This window comes from Vigna radiata, chromosome 7, assembly GCF_000741045.1.
Source record: "Vigna radiata var. radiata cultivar VC1973A chromosome 7, Vradiata_ver6, whole genome shotgun sequence".
Lineage (NCBI taxonomy): Eukaryota > Viridiplantae > Streptophyta > Magnoliopsida > Fabales > Fabaceae > Vigna > Vigna radiata.
Window position 1 is genome coordinate 36,674,352 of NC_028357.1, and position 6,879 is coordinate 36,681,230.

Here is a 6,879-nt window from a genome sequence, read left to right on the forward strand (position 1 = left end):
AAATCATCACTAGTTTAATTACATGGTTAGTTTTGTTGACTTTATTTTTTATTAACTAAATTTAAAGATCATCATTTTGATTATTATCCATAATATTTTAATTGTTTTTAATTCTCATACCTTTAATATTGAATATTGAGTCTTTCCTGTTTAAATTCATGAGAAGTAAAAAAAAAAATTATACGTAAAATAATTAAAATAAAAACTGTATAATTTAGAGAGAGAGTAAAATTACAAAAAATTATGTATATATAAATTATATTATTTCTAAAATTTAATTTGAAGTTTTGTAGTAAAACTAAAATTTAATTAAAGTTTTGGAGTGGAGTTAAACCCACTTTAACCCTGACCCTAATCCACTTGAGAGAGGGTTTTGGGGATGAGACTTTTTTCTGGCCCCCTACTTAAGAGACTTTTTAAAACAAGGCTTTTTCAACAGTGGGTTGGAGCTCATCCTGAGACAATGGGTTAAATTGACACCTCCTCTCACGGCAACGGACCAAGCTTTTAACCTCTCTATTTCTGTTTGTGATTTCACTGGTGGTGTTGATGAACAACCCTTCTTCCACCTTTCTTAATATCCTTCTGTTCTTATTTTGGGATGCTTTATGCTTACTGACCAATGGAGAAGGGGAAATCCATAGAGAAGAGGATGAACGGAGATGTGAAAATGGAGGGTTTAATAATGGAGTTGAAAAATGGAAATGGAGTTTTTATGATTGTTCCAGGTGATTGATAAAGAAAAGATGATAATGACAATGAAATTGAGGCGGAGGAAGAAGAAACATATTCTTTTTAATGTTAAAATTTTGGACCTAAAATAAAATAAAATGATTTTTTTATTTATGAAATGATATTTTAATATACAATTTTTTTATATTTATTTAATATTTTGTTTTTCTTTAAAAGTCAAAAATTTATTTTTTATGATATTTTAATTTTATAACTTGTCTCAAAATGAAGGTAAACATATATTATTTTATTATTTTTTTTAGAAATTAAAATTAAAAATAAATATAAATATGTCTAATTTTATTTTATCATACGTGAAATATTAAAATAAAAAATTATTTGTTACATGGACAAAATTTTATCGTGGTCAAAAATCAATACTAAAGTAATTGTTTCTTAAAATGCGAGAAATAAAATGTCATAAAGTTTAAGAATCGTTTTCAATTTTGCATAATAATACAAAAAATAAAAATTATATTTAATTTTTAAAATAAAATTAAAGTAAAAGGAAGTGTACATAAATAACGTTAGGAACCATATGTATACAAATAGGTTAGATTTGAAGGTTATTAGCACTACAAGTTTATTAAGTACACTTCCTTTTAGTGTTATTTAAAATGACATATTTATCCTTTTTCTCTTATTTTCCATACACACTACATTACATATCTCTCTCCAATGCTTCTATAGTACCATACAAATTTAATTAAAATCAAGTTTGGTTCTCTCATGAACTTCAATTTAAAATGTTTCTTTAGTCAAAACATATTTTTTAACCTTTCAAAAAATAATTTCTAAAATACCCTTTTAACCTTCTTATTTTAGAAATACTTTCCATTAAAATAGAAAAGCGTATGCTAAGAAAAATATGGTTTTTCCAAAACATTAAAACAATTAAATGTTCCAAAATATTTTTCAAAATTTTCAAAAAATAAAATATATAAGAATCTAAAAATTTGAGAATTAGAGTTTATAGGTGTTTTAAAATAACGAGATTGAATATTTTAGTTTTAAAATAATTCAATAATATAAATAAAATTTGTTAAACTCATCTAATTACTTAAAACACGAACTATCTTTCTAAAAACTCATTCCTTGAGTTTCTCTATCATCTCTCTAAGATATCTTATTCCTTAATCATCTATTTGATGATTAAGAAGTGCCTAAGAGATCACAACAGAGTAATCCCATTTTTATCCTATCAATTTCTGGTTTAGAGCAAGTAAGGTTCTACCCCTTTTCCCTTTTAGTTTTCTGTCCATGATTATGCTTAGGAACTCCTTCGCATGTGTCATTGGTCTTCTATTCTTGGTTCTTTGTTAATCTGAGGTCCTAAGGACTCATTCTGATCACAATTCACTGATTTGTAGGTGTTCCTTGCAATTTAAGCAATTGTGGTGCATTCTAAGAGTGATGGTAGTTCTCTTTAAGGTAAGGGGAGCTAGTTTTTATTTATGTTAATTTATAAAGTATGAATTGATAGTATTTAGGGCGTGTAGTCTGTAGATCATGAACGTTTATGCTTGAAGTTAATTATTTTGAATTGTTATTGAGTGAGTGAATTGGATCTCATGATGATTGCTGATGTTAAATGATTCCGTGTTAAACTCCAATTGTATGATGAATAGTATTGTTGTAATGTTTTAGTTGTTTTGAATGTAGTTAAAAGTGGAGGAGAATGAAACTAAGTGGATTAGTAGGTGGTTTTGGTCAATATAGAGGGTTTTGGTATGTGAGTTTTTGAGCTAAGGGTTTAAATAGAATAAATTCAGTTTTAGAGTCTGTTTAAATGTAAATTGTGGCTTCTTAGAGTTGTTAATTTGTTGAAATCTATTTTAGAAAGAGGTAATAGTATTTTGGTAGTGTTTTGATTGGTCTTTAAGTTCATTTTGGGGGTTTGGATTAGTGAAATTTTGAATTATAGGTTTTGTGTCAAAATGGTATTTTTAGAGAGTGTTGGTAAGTCATTTATGAGTTGTTTGAGTCCCTAAGTTACTTAAAAACGAGCCAGAACTTGTGGAATTCAACTTTGGTCTCAAAGGGAAGATTTTAGATGTCTTTAAGTGAAATCTTGAGGTAAAATAGTAGATAACTAGTTTAAGTTGGGTTGAACACATTTTTTTAGGTCTATAATAGTGTGGAATCCAAATCTAGAAGTGTTAGAAGTTAGTAAAAGTGTTTTAGAATAGGTCATGGGGGGCTAAGGGTGCAAATTATGCAGTTTTGATGCTACAGAATTATGCAGCGAGGCTGAGCAAGCAAAATAGGCTTGTTGGACGAGTTTAGGAGAGTTTTTACAATGAGTTTTAGAAGCTTAGCAAGCTAGCTTGCTCAACTTGGAGAGCTTGTTGTTTTAGTTCTCGTTGGGCAAGAAGTTAGGGTGTTTGACAAGGAGTTGCATAGACTAAGCGAGCCATCGCTTAGCCTTGGGAGGCTTATTGTTTTGCCTCTCGTTGGGCGAACAGAGGTTGTTCAGTGAGTCTGAGTTCTCAGGTTATTTTGAATTCTTTCTTTTATGTGCATGGTTTTAAAAGTTATAATGGTTTGTTGTATGATCTGTGATAAGGTTTGAAACATATGTTTGAATGGAATTAGGTGTGTAAGAGTTTGAAGGAGAATTCTTAATGGTTGTATTAAAGTTTTGTTGGTATGAATACATGGAGCTGGGGTTATCTTGACACTCTAATGATCAATCATTCTCAATTAGAGAAGATTGATATATGTGGTGAGAGTAGTAGGAGGTCTTAGTCTAGATGTTTCCTATATGGCCTAAGACATGGTACAAACTAACCTTGTGAGTACGGTAAAATGAAACTCATTGACAATGGTTCTACAGAGTAGTAGCGGCCACCACAAGTGCACGACCCATCGTAGCTCGTCATTCATACTAAATCCGGATAGTTCAAGTCTGGGTCAAAGGCATGATTAGGATGTCTGAATTATTTTGTATGAAACATGATATGTGTATAAAGTTTTAATATGCTATGATTGGTTTTGTATCACTAGTTTACCCTATTTGTTTTCTCTTGTGATTGGATGTTATTGCTTGTTCGTATGTTGGCTATGATCATCTGGTGGGTGTGAGAATAGAGAGATGACATGTCTGTGGAACAAACATCGGCCCAGATGCATAGTAGTTTTAATAGTTATACCTATAGAGATTATGTATTCCTTTGATTGTTTAGAGGATCATTCTTGTACATAGTTTTAAGTGTAGTACTTCATATCTAAAGTTTATTTTTATGGTTGTTAGATATTTCTAGTGAAACTTTATATTTCTAATTTGTTAATTGTTCTACTTTTTTATTATTTATCTGATAATTCTTTTATAGTATTAATAATATTTAAAATGGGATGTTACTCCAGAAGGTATTTCAACAAATATTTCTTTTAAATACTCTCTTCGTTTTTCATATTTTGAAATATACTTTATGTTTCAATTAATTTAAATTAAATGTTTCATTTCAATAAATATCATACTACTATGCCTATTTATGTAAAACAAAAAAGGTCTTTAACATTTGGTTTTGAATTTTTTTTTTGCTTAATTACATTTTTAGTTTCCAAGTAGGGAGTTGAATTTCCGTTTGATACCCACATTTAAAAGTGATTAAATTAGATCTTCATGTTATTGATTTTGCTTTCAATAGACCCCTTCTGTTAAATTCACAGTAACGGTGTTAATTTCGTCTGACGTGTAACACTTTTTCCTCTCTCTATCCTGTGTTCTTACTGTAACACTCTCAATTTTTTTTTGTCTTCTGTCTTATGTCTTCTCTCTCTTCTCTCTCCTGACAGTCTGATGTACATCCTCTCTTCTGTATTAATGTTTTTTCTTTCTCCTCTGCGTCAGGTATTTCCCTTTTCTTTCTCCTCTGAATTCATCAATCATTGCCACGGGTTTTTCTCTCTCTTCCTCCCTTTCGTCATTCTCGCTTCCCCTCGAAACCCTCCCCAAAAAGTTCTTCTCTTTCACCACTCCAACACCCACCAACCGTTCCCATCCCAACAGCAACATCAACCATGTCTCGCTATTGCGACCTTTGTGCCACCCCACTTGGGATTCTGCTATTACGAGGTGTTGTTCATCACCTTCCTTGCCTATGCCTGCTATCACGCCTCCAGAAAACCCACCGGGATAGTGAAGAGCATGTTGTGCCCGAAGCACGGGGATCCAAAGGACAGTTGGATCCCCTTCAACGGCTACGATGGACCATCAAAGTTGGGAGAGATCGACGTGGCATTTCTCGCGTGTTACTCCATTGGGATGTACGTGGCGGGCCACTTGGGAGATACCCTGGACCTTCGATTGTTCCTAGCTTCTGGAATGATCGGTAGCGGCATACTCGTCGGGCTTTGTGGAATGCGGTACTTTTGGAACGTCCATCGTTTTTGGTTCTATCTATCCATGCAAATGATCACGGGCATATTCTCATTGCTGAGGGCTTCAAAGCTTCGACCTTGGGGGCGGTGTTCCAAGTACATTCGGCAATAGAGGACCAGGCTTTACATCATTTGGAGATGCACTGTGTTACTCTTGTGCTGGCATGAGTAATTTCATTTTGTTACAGACTATGATGTCGTTGCTTGGTGTCACCGCATGCTTCGGTTTCCAAATTTTGCTGATGAATTCACCATGTTTTTGGTTTGTATGTGGTGAAAGTAGATGAATGAAGCAGGGTACGTAATGATTAATATGTAAATTAGAATATGCATGAAGAAAAGGAGTCAATGATTCTAAGGTGAAGTGATTGTAAAATCAGCCTCTCGCCCCAGTTTCATTGATTATGCTTTTGACATGACAGTCACTTTTTAACTTGTCTTTAGTAGCATTTTGGTTTTATCAAGGTCTGGGGTTCAATTTCGACGCTATAACGTTATGAATTTATGATCCACTAATGTTTCTGGAAAACAGAGTGTTGGACATGGCTTCCTTTATATAAACTTATCTATTTGAATCAATCATCTAGCTTCTTTTGAGTGGAAGCAACAGTGAATGGCAAAACCCAAGATTGGGTTCTAAGTTAAAAAATTACAAAGAAGTTGAGGAACCATTAAAGCAGTGCACAATCCTTAAACCTTAAGTGAGTATTAGCAGACAATTTTATCCATTAAGAAAATAGTAGAAAGAAACTCCTGAACAAGACAGAAAAATCAGTACATTTAAGAATTTAAAAATCTGCAAAGGTAGTAATTGAGAGAGAAGCAGAAAAGAGCAACCTGATTTGGTTGGAAAGAAAAAACTGGGGAGAAGAGAGGATGAAGTACTAAGAGAAAGATGGTGTTTTATTTGTTGGGTGTAAAAAAAAACAGAGTTTGACGTAGAAAATAAGGGATTTGTCTGGAGAATAAAGAGAGGTGAGATAAAAAAATATATCGATGTGAAGTTATAATGATGTTATAATTGTTTGAGAGAGAAACAGGAGAGAGAGAAAGAAGTCTCAGAATAGCATAAGAGAGGAAAAAAAAAATACTGTCACGTAAGCGTGAAGCTAATGCTGTTCTTAACTACTTAAGAGAAGGGACCTATTGAAAGCAAAATCAATAATCTAATAACCTAATTTAATCACTTTTAAAAACGGGTATCAAACGGAAATTCAACCCGCTATTTGGAGACTAAAAAGGTAATTAAGTTTTTTTTTTTCATGTGAATTTCTTTTCACCTATGCTTCCTTTATTGCTATTTCGAATTGTTTTCTCCGCCATCGTAATGGTTAAAGCCATTTGAAGGTTTCTTTGATAATATGGTTTGGTTGGAGTAATCCACAAGGGAATATATACTAAAATAAGTGTCACATGAAAGAATGATTCGAGGAACACTTTGATACTATTGTGGACGTGGGACAAAATATATATATAAAAAATGGTTGTTAGCATATTTTTAAAGTTTTTTTGAAAAAAAAAATGGCATATTCATCAAGTGGAAACTCTCTTGGTAATGGATGCATGATCTATGAATCTATGCTAAAAACGTTAAAATTAGGGTGAGAAACACTTTATTCTCTCTAAGTGATTAATCTAGTTGTTCTTTTTTATACATCAAATTAAGCACAAGACACCCTAAATTACAACAATTCATTGTCATTTTTTCCCTTTACATTATCAATGTACTGTGCATTTGACTTTGACTGCATAAAATATATTTAA